Genomic DNA, 25,843 nt, shown 5'->3' on the forward strand with positions numbered 1-25,843 from the left:
GGATGCTTCATCAGCTGAGAGGATGAAGTTTGCAGAAGGACATCCTCGAGTCAGTAAGAAGACGGACTGAACTACGAGAAAAGGAAAGGAGGACAAAGCCAGGTAAAATGAAAAGGTGAAAATAACACAAGGAGGTACCACCAAGTAGTGGGGCTCTACGACCCAGATTTGCCGCTAGAAGCTGCACAGGCTGCGGTGAGGTCCTCCTCCTACCCTTTCCCTCCCCTGTCTTTTGAATCTGGGTGATAAATCGCTACTTGGCTGGGAAAGTTCGAGGAGCCCTGGACGAAGGGCTCCCAACAGTGCCTCGCACATGGCAGGCGCTTCCTAAGTGGCTGTCATTGCTAAGCCTGGCTGCAGACAGTCACAGCTTCGAGAGTTGAAAGGGGATTCTCCAGAGACAAGGTTGTAAAATAAGCTTAAAGAATTCCAAAGAAGCCAAATCATCAATGTAAGAGTTTAGGTCTTAGGACAAAAGGGAATAAACCCAAATTTGAGTTTGGGTTTTCTTGTTTGTTCTTTGGTTATAAATGAAGCCATGAACATCCAGGTACAGCCAGTGGTCCTCAAGGTGAGGCCACGCCAGGACTTGCAGATTCCTGGGGGCTCTCGGTTCCAGGGAGACATGCAGGAGCAGAGCGGAAGGTAGGACCCCCGGCTCCCCCCTCCCCCCACGCTTTGAGATTAGGAACGGGGAGAACACAGGACCCTCAGCACGGGCCCTGTGAGCCACCAGCCTGCTCCTACCCACAGCCCAGAGGGGACCGTGCAGCCTGGGCTCCTGGGTTGAGTCTCAGCCTCCTCCAGCAGGTATCAGGACTCTGCTGCAGCCCCAGGGCAGGACACAAAGATCCTGCTGAACTGACATGCGCATGCGGTGGGGGACAGACCCCCTTGAGTACCACCTTCCTCCATACAGAGGTGATGAGCGCCTCTGAGTGACACTACACGTTCCCGCTGGGCCAGCTTGAGGGGGAAAGGGATCCCCCAACATACTCACAGATGACTCCCTCGGGCTGGGCTCCCTTGGCTCTGAAGCCCTGGGGCCAAGTCTGTGTCCACCTTCCCTAGTCCTAGACCCATTGTTTATACCATCACTGGCCTTCCTTCCACCCTATGGCTACTCAGCTCTTCGTCTGTTCACTATGGCCCCTTCCCCATTTCAGCAGATGGCTGTGGTCTACTGGAAGGAAAGCGGGCAGGGTGTTAGAAGGAATCTAGCTGATGCCCTGACAACCCCCAGCAAGTTCTACCCCCCTCGGTAGCCCTCCATTTCCGCTGACTGCCAAATAAAAGCCCTGGACGTCAGCTTTGTTCTCCCCAATCCTCTGAGACAACAGACAGACCCTCGCCCACTCTCCTCTTCCTTCACTGAGACCCAGGATCAAAAGTGCTTACCCACATCTGGCGGAAAAAAACCCTAGAGGGGTACAAGGTGGAGTGACCCACTGGCCTGGCCTGCATGGGACTGGGAGGTTGGCTAGGATGTGGGACTTTTGGTGCCAAACTGGATGGTCCCAAGCAAGCCAGGAAGGTTGGTCACCCAAGTACAAAGGCGAGATGATTATCACTACCCTCTTGCACTTCCAGAGACCAAAAACACTGTTTCCTGGCTGGTTTTCAGACTAATACATCACCAGAAACTCCTTTAGGAGGAAGATGACAAGAAGTAAAAAGGCTTTGCCTGTCCTCAAATGAACAGCCTCAGCTACTTCACCTAAAGGGGAAGCATATAGCTGTAGACACAAGGTAGAAAAAGTCTGTGTGCACATATAAATCCCACATCCAGGGTGCTATTGACAGACAGAAATCTTCGAGAGATGAGAGAGACGAGGGTGGAGGTCTACCCAAGAAGCAACAGTTAAAGGAACTGAGGACTTGAGCCTTGAGAGGAGAAGCATTGGGTGAGCTGACATTGACCTTATAACCCTAACCCTAACCCCATCCCCAAACTTAACCCCAAGCCTAACTTGATGGTGTCTAGCTTGCAGAGTTGGACGGGGAAAGGGAGCAGACAATCCCCCTGGTACCCAGATAGGCACCTGGACGATGGGGCAGAGCTGATACAGAGAGGTAATTAAACTCAGCTGGACCTGCCTCATCAGTGCTGCAGCCACTGGCTGGCTGTGACCATTGGCCACCACACTTGAAGTATGGCTTGTGCCCCTGAGACGTGCTGTGGGAGTCAAACACACATGGGATCTGGAAGCCTAGTGTGGACAAGAGAGCGTGAAACCCCTCGTTAACAGGTTGGTTTGTTTGTTTGTTTTAACATGGATTATATATTAGAGCAATTATACTTTGGATATGACAGGTTAAAATATTTTTTTCCTTTTCCTCATTCTTATGAGGAATGAGGTCTCTGTCATGGGCGGTGTGTAAGCAGACAAATGCCAGAAGACCTGTGATTTCAGTGCAGGGTGGGGTTGGGACTGGATTGTACCCTGAGCCACATGGTACAACTGACCTTCCCCAGGCCTTCTCTCCAATCATCCAGTCTGCCTTCCCTTTGTCCCCCAAAGAGAAGAAAGGGCACTGACATGCAGTGAGTGTGTGCCCAACGCTATTATTAGGAACCACTCATACCCCCATTTAACAGGTGAGAAGACTGAGATCAAGGCTGGCCTAGCGTGGCATAGCTGGCAAACAGCAGTACCAGGATGAGCAGGAAGGTTTGCCCAAGTCCAGAGCTTTCCCTTAAGGTCCTGGCATCATAGAGATTCATTCACTCAAGAAATCACACCACTAAGACATAATATGGGGCTTCCCTGGTGGCGCAGTGGTTGAGAGTCCGCCTGCCGATGCAGGGGACGCGGGTTCGTGCCCCGGTCTGGGAGGATCCCACATGCCGCGGAGCGGCTGGGCCCGTGAGCCATGGCCGCTGAGCCTGCGCGTCCGGAGCCTGTGCTCCGCAACAGAAGAGGCCACAACAGTGAGAGGCCCGTGTACCGCAAAAAAAAAAAAAAAAAGACATAATATGTATAATTGAATCACATTGCTGTACACCTGAAACTAACCCAACGTTGTAAATCAACTATGCTTCAATAAAAAATAAATTTTAAAAAAGAATACAAAAAATCAAATAGAAATAATTAAAAACAACACAAAAATGGGAAAAAAAAGATTCAATGAAATTAATCGTTTTTACTGCTTCATCAAGGGTACTCACAAGTGACGCTTGTTTTTTCCTGCCAGGGTGTGCCCGTAAAGAACACATTGGCTGCTGGTCCACGTGGTGCCCCCGCCCTGATTCATGCTAAGGCAGCTGCAGTCTTACCCACGTCGCTTTTGCACCCTCAGTGCAAATGTCTACATGATACACACGACAAATAGCATCTTGGTGTCATTATGGAAACAGTTTTGACCCAGCAGACTCCCGACGGGGTCTCAGGCAGGCTCCTGGGGCCCGTGGACCACACTTGGAGAATCTCTGTGTGACCCCAAAGATGTAATGTCTCTGATGTTTGTCCCCGATGTCCGTCCATGTCCTCCTCTGCCCAGGATGGCCCCTGTCCGCCTGCCGTCCCACCACCATCTCCCCTGCTTCCTCCTGGCCAGGGCTCCCTGCCGTACCTTGGATGGCCCCCACGCTCCATTGGCCACCCATCTGGCCCTGCTCCAGATTCTGGTTCCTTCTTGTCAAAATGTGCCTTCCCATGGCCCACTGGCTGTAATGGTCCCTCTTGCCAACCAGCTTAACCTTCCAGAGCTGTAGGGTTTGGGCTTCAGCTCCTCCACAGTAAGTGACACGCTTTGCCTCTCTGAGCCGGTTTCCTCAGGCATAAGATGAGGATGAAGGAGGCACAGCCCCTGAGAGTCTGGCTAGGAATAAATGAGGTAACCCACGGAAAGCACATAGCACACGGGAAGGGCTGCATAAATGTTCTCTGGCTTCTGTATCCATCACTGCTCTCAGGGTCTTGCAGGGGGGTCAAGGAAGGAGCTGCAGCCCACAGAGCCACTGAGCTCCACAATTCCTCTTGCACCTCTGACAACCTCAAGGCATGGCTACCTGCTCATCCAAGTTCCCTGGGCCTTGGGAGTTTAGGAGGCCCTGGGAGGGAAGAGAAGGGACAGCAAACCTCTCTTTCTCGCACTCTCTGCAAGCAAGGACGGGGACGGGTGGAGGCGTGTCTGAGCATCCGCTTCAGGACAGGCAGTCAACCCTCCAGGCAACTCCATAAGGCAGCTCTGGGCCTTCCAGAGCTTCCCTGCATGGCCGTCCTTCGGACCCATCAGAGAGTTAGAAAACCTTCAGCAGCCTCACGGGGAGACTGTCGTTATTAAACACAGGTGTCTCCGTCAGGCCGCGGTCCCTCGTGGTTTGCGCTTCTGGTGTGATCTCGCAGCGGGAGTGTCTGCCCACGTGGTCGCCAGACCCGCATCCCCTCGTTGGCTGGCTCTGGCCGTGATGGAGGCCCAGGGTGTGGGTGACTTGTCACTCCCCCCAGCCTCCACTTTGGTTCCAAGACACTGTGTTTTGTGCACGTCATTAATTCCTGGCAAAAACCTCTCAAATTAAAAAACAAGAAAGACACGCTCCGAAATCCACTCTCGGCCCGTCCGTGTAGAGCAATCTAGAGACCGGGGCTCCTCGTCAGCACAGAGGCAGAGTCCCAAGTGGCCGAAGAGGTGGTTAGTTCATGCAAACGTGACCTCACCTCGGGTCTGGCTTGGGGTACTGGTCCCTGCTGGAAGGACTGTGACCTTCCAGGGAGAGGGCAGTGATGACATCTTCAACTCCTTCCTCGTTGCCGGGCTTGGGGGAGCGTTTGAGGGGCAGAAGTGAAGGCAGTGGAGGAGGTTTTGCACAGGAAGACCAAAAGCAACTGGTCTTCGGACTGGTGGCCTCGATCCTAACACTTGTCTATGGAACCCTGAGCGCTTCTTGAGGCTTATCTCACTTCCATGCACCAGCAGCCCCGGGAGGGAGGTGCTGTAATTACGTCCCTTTGAAGGGGGCCCACTCATGCTGCCTTTTTCCCCCATGACATGCACAGCACTGGTCTTCTCAGCACTGGACCCATCGCTGGGCCTCTCTGGGTCCCCGGCACCCCACTCAGACATTCGGTTTCTGTGAGATGGAATATGTATGCACCGTAAACTTCCCCTCATTCCGTTTCATCACAGTACGTGCCGGGGAATGTATTAGCAAATCTTTTGGGGTTGGGGGGACTCCTTCTGTGTCCAGAAAGGGGATGGAGGGAGGGGCAGGGAACTGACATCTGGGAACTTCTGCTCTGTGCTAAGATGTCCAGCCAAGGGCTTTTATGCTTGAGCATTTAATATTTAAATGTAATCATCACAGCAGTCCTCCAAGGGGATTTCTATTATCCCTAGTTTATAGGTGAGAAAGCTGAGTCTCCCAGAAACCCAATGACGTGGCCAAGGTCACACAGGAGTAGGTGGCAGAGCCGGGATCTGAGCCCAGCTTGCTGACCCAGGGAAGGAGGACACGCCCTCAGCCTCACCACAGTGTCACCTCGGCCTTGGAGGGTCAACAGGGCGAGGACTCATCGCAGACCGGGGTCCTCAAAGGTAGAGTCTGCACCTTTTCCACCTGCGTGTCTCCCGCGTCCCCTTTCTGCCCTGCATACAGTTGGCACTTAACACACTCGGACTAAGTGGTTGAATTCACGAAAAGGCAAATCACGATGGGGCATGAATTGTGTGTCGCTATAAGAAAGGCTGGTCTCACTCTCTTCACCGGAGTCACCCACAAAACGGGAAGAGTTCCCTCGGGGATGATGCTTTGTAACAGCAGCTAAGGGCAGGGGGCGGGTGTGGTGTGTTTGGGTCCTCGCCACGGTCAGGGAATAAAAACCACCATCGGGCAAAGAGCAGTTTTCAGATCAGCAGGAGATTGAAATAGAAGCTTCAATATTAAAAAGGCTTTTCCTTAACACCGAACCAAGAGACACGTTTCTGGTGGAGCCTGGAATTTCTTAGCACTTATGTCTCTGCTTCTCATTTCCAGTCTGGTGTTCAAAGGGGAACTGGAAGCCATTAAATATCCAGGTATCAAGGGAAACGCTCGCAAGACTTAGATTCGGTTTGGGTTTGTTAATGAATATTTTTCTTCTTTTTTTTAACATCTCCAGTCTTTCTCCACTTCTTGAGACCTCAGACTCACCAAACTGGCTTGTTTTAGCTAAAGGGGTCTGTAGAGACCACTTGGTTAATGCCCTCATTTTATGGAATGGCTCTCTGGAAGGCCAGATAGGGAAGGCCAGATAGGGAGGTGATTGGCCCAAGGTCACTCAGCAACTCAGGAGTGAGCTGGGAGCAAAACATTTGACTCTGCACCCCTTGTAGAGGGGCTCCGTCCTCTACATATTTGAATGATATGCTCTTTTCCAATTCCTCTTCTTTTTCTCAGGCTGGCCTCCACGTGACATTAGGTTCTGCCTGAAGTTTTGGCCTGAGATGCAGCAGTGGTTTGGGCTCCTCAGCCTTCAGTTTTGGAGAATCATCTCTCCCCCTTTCTACAAAAATCAATGTGGTTCCTGTGGGGCTGGCCCAGTAGAACAAATGTAACCAGATCCACTGTGATGGGCTCAGGTCTGGACCAATCAGAGTCTTCCCTGGGACTCTGGTGGAACTTCAAGGCAAGACAACTCTCTTCTCTAGCTTTGAGACAATCAGGACAACACAGGCCTGGAGCTACCACGAGCCATCTCTCTGCCACATGACAAGAGCCTGCTGGAGAATGAAAACAAACAGAGTTGAGAGATGGGGGGGAGGGGAATCTCACTGACATCATTTGAACTTCTGGGTCCATCCATACCAGAAGAGACCGCCCCCTTGGAACTTTCCAGAAACATAAGCCCATACATCTCCTTTTGAGTTGGATTTTGATCATTTTCAAATGAAAGAGTCTCGACTCATACACAGAACTTGGAGAAAACCTGTTCTGAAGGCTGATACATAGCAAGGGCGATTCAGGGTCCCCCTGAGACATCAGGGGCCTCCCCCTACAGCCTCACTAACAAGAAGTATATGAAAGTGAATACAAATTTTTGTTCAAATTTTGCCCATGTGTAAAGATGTACTAGCAGGCAGGGACAAAAGCTGTCCTAGACCTGTTCAGTGACTCCTTGGAGGTCCAGGCTTCAGTTCTTTTAGGGACACCTACAGCAGACATGCCCATAATCTAGCTGCAAGATTCAGCAAAACTTCTGAACAGAGTCAGGTAACCAATACTCCTATAAGCACCGGAACAGAGGGCTGATTTAGAATCCTAAGTCTAGGGCATCATGACAAAGGCTAGAGCACACTGGCCTCCAGATTCTTAAAGACTGTTTATGCATGAGCAGGAAGGCCTGGACAACACCCCAGGCCAGCTGTGCCTTTGAACAGCAATCATTCACCCACGGAAAATCATTTCTAACATATGTCATTAACAAGTCTCTGTTTTTTTGTTTTTGTTTTGCGGTACGCGGGCCTCTCACTGTTGTGGCCTCTCCCGTTGCAGAGCACAGGCTCTGGACGCGCAGGCTCAGTGGCCATGGCTCACGGGCCCAGCCGCTCCACGGCATGTAGGATCCTCCCGGACCGGGGCACGAACCCGTGTCCCCTGCATCGGCAGGCGGACTCCCAACCACTGCGCCACCAGGGAAGCCCTAAGTCTCTGGTTTTAATTGTAGATACAGAGTGAAGTAAGTCAGAAAGAGAAAAATATCGTATACTAACGCATATATGTGGAATCTAGAAAAATGGTACAGATGAACTTATTTGCAAAGCAGAAATAGAGACACAGATGTAGAGAACAAACTTATGGATACCAAGGGGGAAGGGAGGTCAGGATGAATTGGGAGATTGGGATTGACAATAAACACACTACTATGTATAAAATAGATAACTAATGAGAACCTACCGTATAGCACAGGGAACTCTACTCAATGCTCTGTGGTGACCTAAATGGGAAGGAAATCCAAAAAAGAGGGGATATATGTACACATATAGCTGATTCACTTTGCTGTACAGCAGAAACTAACACAGCATTGTAAAGACACTATACTCCAATAAAAATTAAAAAAAAAAAAAAAAGATGGCTGAAGCATTTCTAGCAGCTTCCAGAATAGGTCAATTTTTTTTAAGTAAACTTTTTATTTTGGAATATGTTTAAATTTATCGAGAAGTTGCAAAGGTAATACAGAGAGTGCCCGTATACCCCTCACCCCTTTTCCCCAATGTCTCACATTACCAAGGAATATTTGTCAGAACTAAGAAACTAACATTGGTACGTTACTATTAAGTAAACTCTAGACTTTATTCAGCTTTCCCTAGTCTTTCCACTAATGTCTTTCTTCCTTTCCAGGAACCCATCCAGGAAACCACATTACATTTAGTTGTCATGTCTCCTTAGCTTCCTCTGGTCTGTGATAGTTTCTCAGACTTCCCTTGTTCTTTATGACCTTGACAGTTTGGAGCAGTGCTGGTTAGGTATTTTGTAGAATGTCCCCCGGTTTGGGTTTGTCTGATGATTTTTTCATGGTTTACTGGGGCGATTAGTTTTGGGGACCATAGAAGTAAAGTGCCCTTTTCATCACATCATGTAACTGGTTCAGGCTATTAACACAGCTTATCACTGATGAAGCTGATCTCCATCCCTTGGGTAAGGTCTTGTTTGCCAGACTTCTCCACTGTAAAGTTGCTTTTCTTTCCCCTTCCCATAACTCTGTACTCTGAAAGCAAGGCAATAAGTCGAGCCTACACTCAAGGGAGAGGGGTTAAACCCTATTTCCTGGAAGAAAGAGCTTATCCCCCCTCCCTGAGTGTGGATTGGATTTATTGCCTTCCTATCATCAGTGAATTCTTCTGTAAGAAAGATTTATCTTCTTTCCCCCTACTTATTAAATCACTTATTTACATCAGTTTGGACTCATGAATATTTATTTTATACTTTGGGCTATAATCCAATAGCATATCCTTTTTTTTTCTTTTTCTTTCTTTCTTTTTTTTTGGCCACACCACCGTCTTGTGGGATCTTAGTTACCCGACCAGGGATTGAACTCAGAAGTGACAGCATGGAGTCCCAACAATTGGACCACCAGGGAATTCCCTCCAATAGCATATCCTTAATTTCATTGCTCAAATTGTTCCAGCTTTGGCCACTGGGAATTCTTTGGGATTGGCTGCAGGACGTGACATTCTGGTGAGTAACTTCTTTTTTATTTTTATAAATTTATTTATTTTATTTTATTTATTTTTGGCTGTGTTGGGTCTTTGCTGGGGCGCGTGGGCTTTCTCTAGTTGCGGCGAGCGGGGGCTACTCCTTGTGGCGGTGTGCGGGCTTCTCACTGCGTTGGCTTCTCTTGTTGCGGAGCATGGGCTCTAGGCGCGCGGGCTCAGTAGTTGTGGCTCGCGGGCTCTAGGGCATGGGCTCTAGGGCGCAGGCTCAGTAGTTGTGGCGCACGGGCTTAGTTGCTCCGCGGTATGTGGGATCTTCCCAGACCAGCACTCAAACCCGTGTCCCCTGCATTGGCAGGCGGATTCTTAACCACTGAGCCACCAGGGAAGCACTTGGGGAGTAACTTGAAATGCTAACTAACACCCTCTGCAGTGGGCATTCCTGAGTAAAGTATACTTCTGACATTAACAAGTGTCCTCTAGAGCAGGGGTCCACAACCCCAGGGCCGCAGACCACTACCAGTCCGCGGCCCGTTAGGAACCAGGCCACACAGCAGGAGGGGAGCAGCAGGCAAGCGAGCAAAGCTTCACCTGCCGCCCCCATCACTCACATAATCACCCGAACCATCCCCAGCCCTGCTGCCCCCGTCGAAAAATGGTTTTCCGTGAGACTGATCCCTAGTGCCAAAAAGTTTGGGGACGCTGCTCTAGAGTGTAGATTAAGACTAACCTAATAGAATGGCAATCAAGCTGTTTGTACTTTATCTTTTTTTTCATTTAACTTTTTCATTAATGTCCGTATAATGTTGCACTGAGTGGTAAACTATAGCTTATGTAACTCTTGTGTTTTGCTATTATATGTAACACTGAATGGACGTTTTTGTGTGTTTTTACATTTATATTTATTTTCTCATGAAAATGATTAAAGCTCAATTCGTGTGGCTGAGTCATTTTCGAAGGGAGTTTTAGACTGCCCCCGACACTGTTTGTGAGTTACTAAAACTATTATTATAAAGCAGATTAAGCAAAAATGCAATAAAAGAAGCAATAGAATGCATACTCACTAACACACGCAAATATTTAACCAACCCACACATTTGTACGAGGCTGGCTACGCATACATACACTATAGCAAGAACAGGGAGGTTGACCAGACGATCTTTTAGATTTTCTATGTCTCTTCTAATTTCTGATCTGTTATGATTCTACGCATGGTGTATAATTATTAACATGTATTATATAAACATTTTTGTGCTTCTTAGGAGAAACAAATTCCACCATTGCTTTGGGAAGGGTAACACAATCATTGCACCATCCCCATCACATAGCACAAGATTCCCACCTTCCAGGCATCATGCTTAGTGCTTCATATCCCTGCACTCATTAATCCTGCCCACCGCCAGAGGTAAGACCTGCTGGTATTCTCATTTTGCAGAGGTGGAAGCTTGAAAGTTTGCCCCAATCACACCTCTATTACACCTACAGCAGTGCAACTTATGGCTGGTTGATTTGTGGATCTTCCCATTTCTGTGAACTTCTTTTTTTTTAATAAATTTATTTATTTACTTATTTATTTATTTTTGGCTGCATTGGGTCTTCCTTGCTGCACATGGGCTTTTCTTTAGTTGCGGCGAATGGGGGCTACTCTTTGTTGCAGTGCACTGGCTTCTCATTGCGGTGGCTTCTCTTGTTGCAGAGCACGGACTCTAGGCATGCGGGCTTCAGTAGTTGTGGCACACAGGCTCAGTAGTTGTGGCTCACGGGCTTAGTTACTCCATGGCATGTGGGATCTTCCTGGAGCAGGGCTCGAACGCGTGTCTCCTGCATTGGCAGGCGGATTCTTAACCACTGTGCCAACCAGGGAAACCCTCTGTGAACTTCTTGAGAGTGGGGTCTGTGTGAGGTCTTCCTCTTTTTTTTCTCCCCAGTGCCCAGCACAGGCCCTGGCATATAGTAGGTGCTCACTCAATACATAACAACCGAGCCATTGAGGCAATAAAGGAGAAGGCAGAGATCAGGATATAAGTACCCAAGTTATTAACAAAAAATCCAAAGTTAAAAAACAAGCCTTACACAAAGTGTGCAATAAAGAAAAAGAAGTTGTTGTCCTTGGGATCCAAATCCCAGTCATACCCTGACTCTGTCTGGCCTCTCTGAACCTCAGTTTCCTCCTTTGTAAAATTGCTATGATCTCTCCTACCTTAGGGGAGCTGTGAGAATGAGAGACAATGGACAGAAAATGCCTGGTTCAGTGCCCCCCACAATATAGATGCCCAATGAATTGCAGCCATAATAATACTATTTATTAGGCAAGTGATCTGGACAATCCTCTTTGCTCTGGATTTCTGTAAAATGGGGACAATAAAGCATTCTCAGAAGGCTATAGAAAGGGTTAAATGAGGAAATGCAGATGGACCCCTAAGACGGTTCTGGACCTCGGCAAGGGCTCCACCAGGGGTCACGAAATTCACCTGTAAAGGTATGTAAGATACTTAATGTGACTATTAATCTCTTCTTTAAAAAGAGAACCTCATATGGTATGCCAAAACTGCCAATAAGAAGTCACATCAAATTGGATGTTTGGTGCCAAAAACAACAGCTGAAAGTTTCAGTTTAGCAGCACGCGGTCAGACGCTGGCCAGAGTAGACACAGCCACAGACCCTAAGCCGTGCCAGTGCCTGGCCCTCAGAATTGGCCTAGGTTCCTTCCCTTCTGAGACTGGGGACAGAAATGCCCATCTTCTCTTCCTACCTCTACTTCTGCTTCCTCTGCTCTCCGCCTGCATCTTGGGCAAGGTGGAACCTCTCTCTAGTTTGGCACAATCCTGAGAGCACAGGCTTAGGGGGTTCAGACAGATCTGGGTATTATTCCAGGATCTGCCACTGCTGTGTGGCCTTGGGCAAGTTACAAACCTCTCTGTGCTTCTGTTTTCTTATAAAAGAGAAAAATGCTCTCTATCTGATACCTGATATGAGGATTAAATAGTAAGTGTGTAGAAAGCCCATACTTAGCCCAGTGCGTGACACAGAAGGAGCAATCAATGCATGGCGGCTGTGACTCTATTTACACAGGGATGCTTGGGGACAAGGCTGGTGATAGACAAAGCCCTGCCTAGTCACTAGATGTGTTTTTGAATGAACACATGGATGTGTGAACACTGCGTGTATGAATGAATGAATGATGTTGAAGCCCCTTTCCTCCTGAGGGCCTCTCTTCCCCTTCCCCTGTCCTTGGCCCTTTGGTCTGCAGAAGGCTGCCCACCTTTCCGTCTGGGCTGCCTGCGCCTTGGGGGAGCCTCCTGGCTTGACGACTGCACTCCTCAGCCCCTTCTGAGCTCTCTTGGCCCCCATCAGCTTGGCTGTGGTGATAGGAGGTTGGAAGCTGAGTGGTGAGCCCCTCTCCCTTTGTCACCCAGACCTGGCTGGCCGTGCACTCAGAGGACCGCAACACGATCCCTCCCCACCCCACTCCCGAGCCCCCTGCTCCCGGGGCATATTTCAGAGCTGAAATGAAAGGTGAGAGGTGGGTTTGGCGCGCTCTGGATAACCCTGGGAGGGACCGCGAAATACTATAAACAGCATCACGTCAACTCGAGATTTAGCATCAGATCCCGACTTGAGCGAGAGGAAACGGGGCTGTGACAGGGAGACGCTTCCTCCCAGACGAATGCCCAGAGGTGTCTGGAGAAGGGTGGTGATGACAGGCAGAAGGCTTAGCGGGGTAGGAAGTGGCGGCTTATGTGCTGCAGGTTTCTCCAAGTGCTGCTGAGGGGGAGCCAGTGGGGAGGGGCAGCGGTGGGCCGAGGAGAACTGTGCCCTTGTCCTGTTTGCGGTCAGCACGGCTTGGGGCCACCGGTCACCGGACCAGGCAGAGCAGGGGTGTCCCCCAGGAGCTCCCAGGGCTCACAGGGGATCTCAGCATCCCTCCCAGAAAGACCCCCACTGCGTTTAAATATTCCTAAAGCTGGAAAAACTGCCCCCCAGCCCGATCCCCACACCGTATCAGACCCTCCAGGAAAGTCCTTGCTCTGGTGATTGGGAAAGGTTCCATGGCATGGAGTTGAACCTTTCTGGAAACATTTGTCCTGCAGCAATGGGTCTAAGATGAATGAGACCTACTTCCCTAGGGAGAGATGCCAGATGAAAAAGGGAGAAATCTTGGTGACTTCCCTGCTGGGAAGAGCCCGCGCCCGGCCTGGGCTGCCAGCGTAGACAGCTGCCCTCGGCAGGTCCGCACGAAACAGCCGATCCAGGCTTGTTCGGAGCAGACACCACCCAGCAGCTCAGGGTGTGGACCCAGGCGGACTGTCCGGACTCCATCATTCGTCAGAGGGGGGCAAATCCTTAACCCCTCCAAACCCCAACTTCCCCAACGGGGACCATTTTATGGAATGAATTGTCCAGCTCTTAAGACCCATTTTCCTCAGAAGGCAATGCACCCCAGAATGTTGCACAGTCAACACGACAGCCTTCAGGCCAATCCCTATGCCATCAAATAATGAACTGGCTGAACAGCACCTGCGGGTTATACCCGTCCACGTTCTTTTCTGTATTCTGTCTTTTGCATGAATAAAACAATACGTTTCCAATCATTTTCTTTTCCCTTTTTTCCTGTTGAGAATCACATTTCTGTTAAGTATCATCATGTTTCGAATGAATCCAATCATTTTCAATGCAAGTGTTTTACGTTTCAATTACTTTTTTCAAAAACAGTGAATCAGAACTGTTTTACCCACCGCATCTTACGGACAAGGAAGATGACGGGTTGTTGAGGGATCTGACAAAATGACACTGGGATAGAGCATTGCATGTTTGTTTATCTCACAGGCTGACTGAAGACACACTCTAGGGCCCGGGGACGCTCAGATGTCATCCCTGCCATCCAGACGTCATGGTGTTAGAGGAAGACGGAGTTCCGAGAGAGGACAGATCTCTCTGGGCTAAAACTGCTTTGATGGAGGCGGGGACCTGAGCCGTGGGAATACATATCTCTGTCTACCAGAGTCCTCAGGGGAGCCTCCAGGGTAAATGACATCAGGGTTGAGCCCTGAGGATAAGTGGATTTGGGTGGGGGACATTACGTGCAGAGCAAAGAGCAGATGTGAAGGCTGAAAGCTGTCCAGGAGTCTGGCGTTTCAGGCTGTGAAGCATTTCATAGTACAAATGGCAATAATACCAGCACACGTGAACTGCTTGCCTTCTGTGCGTCTGGCACTGTGCTCACCTCTCTACACTACCAGCTCATTTGATCCTCACTGTAACCCGTGATGGACAGTCTCCTGTTGGCCCCATTTTACAGATGAGGAGACCAAGGGAGGGTTTGCCAAGCTCGGGAGAGCTGGTAAGTCCCAAGCAATCTGACTTAGCACCTATAATGTCCTTTTTATTGTCATTGTGCTGTTTGGGGAAGAAAGAGAGGGTCTTGTCAATTTGCTCTCATTTAACAAAGCCGGTAACCCTTGGAGGTGGGTGTGCTGATGTCCCACTCCGTAGACAAGGGGTCAATGGCCTAGAGCGGAGGGTTACACGGCCCAAGGCCACATAGCTTCCGTGGGCTGGGAAGGAGTGGGGAACAGGTCCTACTGCACGGCCTCTGCTCTTCCATTCGAGAGCTGCCTCTGAGCACGAAAATCTTTAGACCGTCAGAATTAGCAGGCCAACACCCTCCTTGGCACGCTTCGTCTGTTTTTCTTCTGTTGTTTTTTGTTTGTTTGTTTGTTTGTTTCTTTTGCGGTACGCGGGCCTCTCACTGCTGTGGCCTCTCCCGTTGCGGAGCACAGGCTCCGGACGCGCAGGCCCAGTGGCCATGGCTCACGGGCCCAGCCGCTCCGCGGCACGTGGGATCTTCCCGGACCGGGGCACGAACCTGTGTCCCCTGCATCGGCAGGCGGACTCTCAACCACTGCACCACCAGGGAAGCCCATGTTTGTTTGTTTTTTAGCAGAAAGGAAATTAATCCAAGTCGAAGGCTAGTCCCAGCTTTCCTTTCTTGTCCCTTCAGGAGAGTGAGGCTGGGCTTCCCATCTTGGGCTCTGCTCTCAGCTCATCACTCCACAGGCCCCCAAAGTCCACTCCTGTCCCTGGTCATCTGGTGTCCCTTCCCTCCTTCAGCCCCACGATGCAGTTGGCCCATCTTCAAAGCCCTGCCGATAAGCCACCTCCTTCAGGAATCCTTCCCTCAGCCAGGTGAACTTGACCTACCCTTCCATTATCACCCCATTGCACTTCCGGCTTGGTCCTGGGGTGACTGGAGGGGGTCCTTGGAAGGACCCCAGCTTGCCAGCCATTCCTGCGGCCAGTCATCGGACCTCTTGAGCCTCAGATCCTTATCTAATAAGGGGGTGAGGGACACCGACAGGACCAGCCCCTCAGGGCTGTGTGAAGATTAAACAAGGTAAGTACTGTGCACAGCGCAGCTGGTGCTCGATAGCTGTGAGCCGCTATTACCCTAGACCCAGGGAGTAAGTGAACACATGTTCTGTGGCCGAGTCTTAGGCGTCCGCAGGCATCTCAAACCCCAGAAGCACAAAACACTTCTTGGGACTTCCCTGGTGGCGCAGTGGTTAAGAATCCGCCTGCCAATGCAAGGCACAAGGGTTCGAGCCCTGGTCCGGGAAGATCCCACGTGCTGCGGAGCAACTAAGCCCGTGCACCGCAACTACTGAGCCTGCGCTCTAGAGCCCCTGAGCCACAACTACTGAGCCCGTGAGCCACAACTACTGAAGCCTACGCACCTAGAGCCCGTGCTCTGCAACAAGAGAAGCCACCGCGATGAGAAGCCCACGCACTGCAGCGAGGAGTAACCCCGCTCGCTGCAACCAGAGAAAGCCCGCGTGCAGCAATGAAAACATGACATGGCCAAAAACAAATAAATAAAAGAAAAGAAAAAAGAGAAAGAAAACACGTCTTGTTTCTCTGACTCCCCTGTGACACGTGCATTGTGGGGAAAAAAAACCCCAGCCTCTGGAGCCAGGCCAGGGTTTGAATCCCAGCTCTTCCGTCATCTTGCTGTGTAAATTTGGGAGAGTTACTTAACTTCTCTGAGCCTCAGTTTCTTCAGCTGGAAAACTAGGATATTTATACCAACCTTGTGGGTTGTTATGAGAAAGAAAAAAAGATTCATTCATTCATTCATCGATCAGAATATTCTTTGAGCTCCTGATCTGTGCCACACACTGCACTCGGGGCTGGGAATGCAATGGCGAACATGATGCAAGGCCTGGCCTGGCAGGGCTCACGGCCTGCCCACCATGCTTCACAATTTCTGCACCAAGAGAAGTGCTTGGACCCGCTCCGACTTCATTTTCCAGCTTCATTTGCAGGAACAGTCAGGATCTGAAGCCAGAATCCACTGGGTTCGTGGGAGACAGAAGTTTCCTTCTGCAGCCAGCAGGCAGGGAGCAGCTGTTTCACAGAGCTGGTGTGTCTCCCGAGGTTACATACACCTGCTGGTGTTGGGGGTCCAAAAAAAAGGAGTAGGGGCAGGAAGAGAGGTTTTCCAATCATCTGGGTTTGGGCAGAACCCAGAACACACTTTGCCAAGCCATCCCTCTCCATCTTGGAACAAGTGGGTGCTCCTGGGGAGATCTTAATTCATCTGATTAGTTTCACTGACACCAAATTCATCCAAACATTGCACGGAAGCAGCTTCTGCCCTCCAGAAGCCATCGGAGTCCCCAAGTGTCCCTCGGGCTCAGACAGAGCATGTGAGGATGCTCCTCGGGGCTGCTCTGGTCCCCCAGGCCCCACGGAGCATTCCCCTCCGTCCCATAAAGTCTCTCCTGAACACGGTCCCTGCCTCTTCTAACCCTGACGCCTCTCTCCTCAGGGCTCAGAAAGAGCTCCAGCAGCCAGGAAGTGGACGTCCTCGCCCTGGTCCTCCAGGGATCACGCCTCTGCACACATGTGCATACCTGTGCGCACTGCATGCAGGGAAACTCACAGGCCCCATCGACTGCCTCTTCCCAACAGATCATCAGCTCTATGAAGGTTGAGAATCTGTCTGTCGTGTTTGCTATGGTACCCCTGTGCCGGCAGTGGAACCCAGCACATAGGATAGAGGCTTCATAAATATGGCAGGAACGAGTGAGTGAATGATAAGCTTTGCTGAAGCACCTCTGACGGTAGGGAAGAAACCGGCTCTCCTCTGTTGAGCACCTCCTGTGTGTCAGCACAGCGCCTGATACTTCATGCTGTCTCTTTCTCCAACCGCACTGTGACCGGGGGTCACTGTGCCCATTTTGCAGGGAAGGAAACCGGCTCAGAGAGGCTACGTAACTTGCCCAGTGAATGACACACAGCTGGAATGGATGAGAGCAAGGGTGCGTGTGCCAGCCTGTCAGACACCAAAGGCACGTTCCTCCAGGCCACCTGCCCCTCTTCGAGATCAGTGGAGCAACTGAGTTCCAAGCCTCTGCCAAGCTACCCTGCTGACTCGCCACCAGCCTGAAAGCCCCTGAGAGGGGGCCTCGCTGGAATACTGAGGACAGGACAGCCGTGCGATGCTAAGGTATGAACCCCACACCCCCGTAGCCTGACGCACTCGTGCAGCCACGGCTCATCTTTAGCTCACATCACAGTCTGTGTGGGTTGGGCGGCTCTCCCAGGGGCTTTTCTCAAAAGGGGACTTAGCGTATGGCTTCCAAGTTTGCAGTAGAAGGGGACAAAAGGGCTGGGGGCCATGCAAGATGCTTCTGAGGCCAGGCCAAAAAGGGAGACATTTCCACCAGGTTCCCTTCACTCCTTTCCCTGCTGCACCTAGCTGCAAGAGAGGCAGGTACAGTCTTCCTGAGCTCAGGGGAGAACCAGTGCTGAGCCCAAAACCTGGGTTTCCACTCCCCTGCCCTCAGGTGGCCCCGCCTCTCCCCCAGCAGACCCTCCTTGACCCTCAGAGCCCGAGGGACAAGCCAAGACCCTGAACCCTGAGCATATATACAGGGTTTCTCCCCCAGGGCCCTAAAGCTGAGGCTAAGGGCCTCCACCTGTGGAGACAGGGTGCCAGGTGACACTCAAGACACTGGCCTGAAGCTGGATGATCCCCAGCCTGGGACCTCTAAGGAGGCTCCTTCCAGTCCAGGGGAGCCCCTCCCCACATTTGGCCCTGAGCCCTGCCCCCGTTCCTGTCCCAGCCCAGCCAGGGGCCCCATCACGGCATCCCAGTGCTCCAAGCCCAGCTCCTCTACACATAGCCCTCCCCCTGGACCCTGGGACTCGGCTAGAGGCAGCCCCAGAGGCTCCCAGGAGCCTGTACTATCTCCGTTCTGGCTCCAGAAGCAGGATGTCCAGCCCAAGCTCACAGAGACAGGGCTACACCCATCACTCAGCAGAACCCCGGGTCCTGGCTCACTGGGGCTCAACTTCAGGATTAACCTCAGAGCCAGTAAGGTCTGGAAGGGATCCAGGCTGGACGCCAAGGCCAAGGAATAGTATCCACAACCCTGCTGGGGGGAGAGGCGTGAAAGCTGTGAGCTCTCTTGGAAGTATGGGGTCCAAGGGGCCTGGAGCCCCACAGACACATGGGGAGTAGAAAGACCCTGAGAAACCCCTTTGCCCCTTCCTTACCAGCCACCCCATGAAGCTGGGATCTTTCAGCTGCTGCCACATCTTGGGGAGATTCCCACTAGTCTGAGGCTAGTGTCACCTCCCTGTGACCAGTCCAAGGACAGTCTGTACCCTAACAGGGAGAGCAGCCCATCCCTGGAGTGGTGTCTCTAGAAGGAAGGAGGGGTCCTAAACCATGGATGGGGGTCTCAGCAACTCTTCAGGAGACCTGTCCTCACCAGTCCTCAGGTACCACTGCTAAACTTTGCCCTGGACCAGGACCTGGGAAGATGCCCTTTATAGTAGCATTTCCCAAAGCAGGTTTCTTGGAACGCTAGCACCTTGATGCTCTACCCCAAAGTGGTTCCCTAGTCAAGTAAGTTTGGGAACTGCTGCCCACTGTATGCAACCACCCTCTGCCTCAGTCCACCTCAGAGAGTCACAGTGAACCTTAGCCTGTAAAGGCTCTGACAAGTCCTGCAGCAGAAACCTGTTTTAATTTACTTAGCTTGGCACCTCTGAGACTGTGACCAGAGAACCCTTTCTGTACTCGTTACCTGGTGGCAGCTCTATAGAAAACACTGGAAATCTGTCCTAGACCCTCCTCGACCCAGCTTCAGAGATGAATCACACTTGGTCCCTGACCTGGATTGCTCCCCTCCCAGGGGGTAGCAAAGGCAGGGAGCCGGCAAATACAACAGGTGTGACCAGTGCTGGGCCCACCAATGCCATTCAACAAAAATTCACCCTCCTATCTGCTTTATTTCGACTATAACATTAACTTTACCTGAAATATTATATATGTGTTTGTTTACATATTTATTCTCCGTTCCCCTCTCCTCTTACGCAAATGAAACCTCCATAGGGGAAAAGGTTTTATCTGCTGTGTTTACTGCTTTATCCCCACAAATCCTCCCAGGTCTAGGACAGTGTTTGGCATGTACTGGGTGCTTAATTAATTTTGGTAGAAGGACTGTATTAATTTCACTAATGGGGAAAACAAAGCCCAAGGAGAGGACATACTTTATACACTGTTGCGTGGCTATTACTTGGTGGGGTCGAGATTTAAAGCCAAGAGTCCGACATCAGAGCTCACACACTGACCACCCTGCTCCCTCCAGCACCTGGCTCCTCTGAGTGAGTGAAAGACGGATGCAAAGCCATTCGTTTTCTTAAAGTTGACAACCCGAAGCCAGCCCCTCGCTCCTTTGCACTTGACCTCTACAGCGATCCTCTCCACACCTGTCTCAGACGCTGCCCCCAGGCCAGCACCTGGCCGGCGATCAGGGCACTTAAGACCCACCCAGCGATGCTGAGAGGGCCCCAGGAATTGAACCTGGGGGTGACCTTCGGGGCAGCCATTCTGGGTTCTCCACGAGGAAGACGTCTCCGGAGAGTCCAAGAAACTCAACTTGACAGCTTCCAACTCTCTCCTCCTTTCCTCAAATCTGATGCCAAATGAAGTTGCCAGATAGAATGACTCGAGGTTGGCCACTCCCTTCCGTCCTCCAGTCTAAGACAATGAGAGAATGGAGGAGGAAAAGAGCTAAGTTCAGAGCTGGAAGCGCTGGCTTGGCTCCATTGCTGTGTGATCTTGACCAGCTGGCCCTTCTCTGGGCCTTGGCTTCCTCTGCAGAGAATAGAGAGCAGGGCTTGCACTGCTGGCCTCACAGCACTGACGGAAAGATCAAGGATCCTCCACTTGAAAGTGCCACAGAAATCTAATTATTGCCAGTGCAGAGGTATGGGCAAGATACTGGGGATCCCAGAGCCAGGGGTCCCCAGCCAGAGGCGATCAGGGAAGCTTCTCGGAGGCCCAAATGACCTTTGACCTGAGTCTCCAAAGATGAGTTGGATGTTTTTTCGTTGCAGATGAGGCTAGAAAGGAAAGTTAAAGCAGATTGCACAGGCTTTGAAAGCCAGGACTCTCTCCTGGCGGCAGTGGGAAGGCTGTGAGGGTTTTAAGCACGGTGCTCTTGGACTAGCTTTTGTTCCAATGTCAGGATTAAGTTCATCTCTGATTTACAGAAGACTCAAAATAACAGTGGCTTAAACGTATAAGAAGTTATTATCTGGCAGAAAATAAGCCCAGAAGCAGGCAATCCAGGACTGGTAGAGCAGGTCTGCAGAGTCCGCAGGGACCCAGGCTCCTTCTTTCTGCTCCACTCACCTCTGGATGTGGCTCCCATCCTCAATATCACCTCATGGTCCAAGATTGCTGTTGGAGCACCAGTCTTCACAGTTGCTCTCCAGGCGGCAGGGCAAATGAATGGGAGAAGGACAAAAGAGACACACCCCCATCAGAGTCAGTTCCTTTTAAAGAGCCTTCCCAGAAGTCCCACACACAACTTTTACTCACATCTTATTAGCCAGAACTTAGTCTTGTAGCCACTCTGCTGCAAAAAAAGACTGATGATAAAGTCTTTGTTCTGAGTAGTAATTTGCCCTGCTACATATCAGAGCTCTGTAACTAAAGAAGGTGGGATGGGATATTAAATAGGCATCTGGCAGTCCCTGCTAAAGAGGCTTTTGGCTACAAGAAGCAGGCCACCTGACACCCAGATTTTAATACTTCCTTGACAAGGAGTCTGGAGAAATATGTCCCAGGGTTGGGTTTCTGACTCAACAATTACATCAAAACGCAGATTCTTTCTATCCTTTGTTCTGCCATCCTTAGTATATTGGATATTAATTAAATGGGTTATTATCAAATAGCAAATTAATATTTGAAAAGCACTTATGCTACATAAAAAGAAAATATGTTAAATGTATCACCTCACAATCACAAGATGACTGCCACAGCTCCAGACATCACATCCTGCCCCTATATCCTATGATGTAGGAAAGGAGGAAAGAGGGCAAAAGAGTTTTCTCCTTGTGCCATTCTTATGTGTTGTCAGGAAAAAAAAACTATCTTGGAAGCACCCCTCCCCCATCAGACTTCCTTTTATGTCTTATCGACCAAGAATAGGCCACAGCCCATACCTAGACCAACCATGTCACAGGGGGGCCATGGTTGTCATGTGAATGGCTTAGGTCAATTATGATACACCTCCAAGGCTGGATTCACTGCCGCCCAAACAAAACCAGAGCTGATTCGATCACAAGGCAGAAGGGGACAGGGCCAGTGGGTGGTGAGCCAACCTTGCCTGCCACACTTTAGAAGAGAGTGGAGGTTCGGAAAACACCGAGGAGCTGCTGAGACTGGGCCAGTGGGAGGTGCTGAGAGATGGAGAGTCAGCCACGCCAGGGAGCCAAAAAGTAGCCTCACGGGGCAACCCGAGCCCTGCACGTTCACCACAATCTTCTCTTTTTCAGCAAAATGGCTGCTCTTCCTGGGGCCCAGGGCTGCGCTGGCCCGAAATGGGCCACGCATGTGCATGTGGGCAGCCCCCGCGCTGACTGGTAATTGCATCAAACCCTCTCCCTTTCTGCCACCAAGGACGCGTTGTGCTCATTTCCCCAGTCCCCGCGGGCACAGGGGCTCCAAGCAGAGGGTGTCAGGAATTCTGTGTTTTCACCTTGGCCTGAGCTTCCCAATTTATCTTACAGTTTCATTAAGTCTCGCGCCACATACCACAGACATATTTCTAACCTAACGGCCTGTTGCAGGGGCTCCAGGATGCTACGAATACAGAGTGTTCTTTGCCTGGTTTTCTTTCTTAAAACCAAATAATTGTTCACCACTCTCCCCCTGTGTCTTGCACGGTTCACTTAGATTAATAACATTTGAGATTCTGCCTATTAGGTATCGAAAGCAGCAAGCGGAGGCCTTCTAGCCAATTCCAATTCCAGATAGTGCATGATGGAAACTATTTCTCCCCGACCCTGTTGCCAGCAACAAGCTTTTCTCTAACGGCTTAATTAGGATTCAAGATTGTGTCCAGAAACCCAGAGCCTCAGAAGGCGCCAAGCCAGTGTGTTTACAGACTTCTGTGTTCAGTTCATTTCTGGTTTTGTATTTTGCAAGAGGGGGGAAAAGGAAATGGCTGAGAGAGAGACAGAGAGATGGAGGGACAGAGAGAGAGAGACAGAGAAAGAGGTGGGTTTTTAACAACAGCAGGACGCTTCACATATGGTGGAAAGGCAGTTAGCTGGCAGCCAGATGGGAAGATGGGGACAGAGAGAAGCAGGTACTGAAATGCAGAGACGGTTCGGACATACCAGAGATCAGAGCAATGAATGGGCTAGCTCTTGACCTGCCACACCTTGGTGACAAGAGATTATTAACCTGTCCTGTCCATCGCTCCTGATGGGGCCTGAGCAAGGGGAGGAAGCCTTGTGTTTTTTGTTTTTGTTTTGTTTTGTTTTTTCATTTTTATTGAAGTAGAGTTGATTTACAATGTTGTGTTAGTTTCAGGTGTACAGCAAATCTAATCAGCTATACATATACATAGATCCACTCTTCTTTTTTCTTAACTTTTTATTTTATATTGGAGTATAGCCGATTAGCAATGCTGTGATAGTTTCAGGTGCACGGCAAAGCGACCCAGCCATATATATATATATGTATCTATTCTCCCCCAGACTCCCCTCCCATCCAGGCTGCCACATAACATTGAGCAGAGTTCCCTGTGCTATACAGTAGGTCCTTGTTGGTTATCCTTTTTAAATACAGTAGTGTGTACATGTCAATCCCAAACTCCATAACTATCCCTTCCCTCCACCCTTCCCACTCCTGCCTGGTAACCATACGTTCATTCTCTAAGTCTGTGAGTCTGTTTCTGTTTTGTAAATACATTCATTCGTATCATTTCATTTTAGATTCCGCATATAAGCGATATCATGTGACATTTCTCTTTCTCTGTCTGACTTACTTCACTCAGTATGACAATTTCTCGGTCCATCCATGTTGCTTCAAATGGCATTATTTCATTCTTTTTTGTGAGGAAGGCTTGTGTTTGAAAGCAGCAGAACTCAAGTTAAATTCTTTCTCCATTCCTTCCCAGCTAAGTGGCCTTGGCCAAGTCACCTTACCCCTCTGAGAGTTAGCTTCCTCATCTGGGAATAATAATAGTGGGATATTTCGCAGAATTATTTTGAGGCTTATAAAAGAAGTATGAGAAAAACATTGGACAATGACAAACAATGGTAAAAATGAGCAGGAATGAGTTGAATCTGTATCCCATGCACTTCTATGTCACCCTGGAGATGACGGCCAAACCTTACAGCTGGACAGTGGACAGGCCTCTAAGGAGCTGCGGGTGCAATTTACACTCTCTTGGCCTCAGTTTCCTCATCTATAAAATGGGTTAATAACAGTGTGGTTTAAAAGACACGATGCACATAAAGCCCTTAACTCAATGTCTGGCATGAGGCAGGTGCTCACACCTGGGGGTGAGCAGGAAGTGGCCCGGTCAAAGCCCATCATTGTTCTGGTGAGGAATCTGAGGCCGAGAGCAGGAGGTGACATCTGCTGATCCACAATGAGTTAATGGAAGATCCTGGTTAGGACTCGTGTGGTATCTTACCGCTGGCCAGTAGAAATACGCTCCCATTTAAGTGCATATAAAGGGATCTATAGAAGCCAAAGAAGGCGTGAAACTTTGACAACATGCTGGTAAGAAAGAATTCAGGAATTCAAAATAAACTTTAGCATAAGAAGGGCAGATGCCAGAGGGGCAATCCTCCTGGGAATGTTAATTTATATTAGCGTCTTTCTTATCAAAACTGGAATCGTCAATTAGGTCAATTTCCCAGTAGCTCTTAGAAAGTGCCACTTTGCGTCTGACCCTGTACTTCCCTGTCTAGGGATCCTTGGACCCAGCATTGCCTTTACGGGTGAGGATGTCTGTTACAGAGTTCGTAATAGCAAGACATTGAAAGCATCCTGTATGTTGGAGGGTTAGTTAAGCAAAGCATTGTCATCCGATATGAGACAAGTGTTCAAATTGACATCTGTAAAGAATTTTTAAGGAAACAGGAAAAATACATATGGTATAACGTGAAGAAAAAGATACAAAGGGACACAAAACTGCATCCATGATTTCAACTGTATAAAATAAACGTGTGTGCATTAGTGATGCTGAGCATCTTTTCATGTGCTTCTTGGCCGAAAGGAAAGAGAAAGTACATTTTCAAAGAGTGCGAGGGAGTCAAGCTCCAGCTGGCCCAGGTCGCCAAGCACAAAATACAATAAAAATTTAGAAGGAGGAGGAAATAGAGTGATGTAGGTCAAAGGGTACAAAGTTTCAGCTCTAAGAAGAATAAGAGCTGAGGCTCTAATGTACAGCACGTTGACTATAGTTAATAATATGGTATTGAATACTCAAAAGTTGCTGAGAGATTGTCAGCATTCTCACCACAAAAAAATTAAAGTTAACTATGTGAGATGATGGAGGTGTTAATTATCTTGGTCTCAGTAATCATTCCACAATGTCAGTGTATGTCAAATCGTCACAGAGTACCGTTTAAAAATATGTACAATTGTATTTGTCGATTATTTCCAATTATCCCTTATTAAAGTTAAAACTACTTAAACAGAAAAAAACCTGCAAAATTTCAGCATTTCTTTTACAACGATCTATTGCTCTATAACAAACCACCATAAAATGTAGCACTCAAAACAACCTCAATTTGTTATTTCTGATAATTCTGTGGGTCAGGAATTCAGGCAGGGCTCAGCTGGGCGGTTCTGCTCCACGTGGAACAGGCAGGGATCACTGAGTCCTCTGGCTTCAGTGGACAGCCATCTAGACATCACTGTGGAGCCTGGACCTGAATGCTGCTTCTCTCACTCCTTCTCTCTCTTTCTCTCTTCTCTCTCTCTCTCTCTCTCTCTCTCTCTCTCTCTCTCTCTCCCTCTCCCTCCCCCTCCCCTCCCCACCTCATTCAGTCATCCAGCTTAAGCTACTTTCCAGCCTGCTGCTGGCTCCCCAGAGCACAAAGGCAGACGCTGCTGGGCTTCTTCACGGCTGTGCCCAGAGCTCACATACTATCACCCTTTCCACACTCTATTGGTGAAAGCCTTCCTGGGCCAAGTCCAATTCCAGGAGAAAGGAAAGAGATGCCACCTCTGGATGTGGGAGCAGCAGTACATAGAGGAATGGAAGGAGCTGCAGACGCAGCCACATTTGGAGACAAGAACCACAGTTACCAAGTTCACCTGGGTCTATTCATGATGGTAGGAGAGCAGCATTTTCCCATGACTGTAATGCTGGCGCATCTGCCC

Source organism: Aethalodelphis obliquidens, unplaced genomic scaffold, assembly GCF_003676395.1.
Source record: "Aethalodelphis obliquidens isolate GAN/ISIS:26980383/991018 unplaced genomic scaffold, ASM367639v1 scaffold21, whole genome shotgun sequence".
Taxonomy (NCBI): Eukaryota; Metazoa; Chordata; class Mammalia; order Artiodactyla; family Delphinidae; genus Aethalodelphis; species Aethalodelphis obliquidens.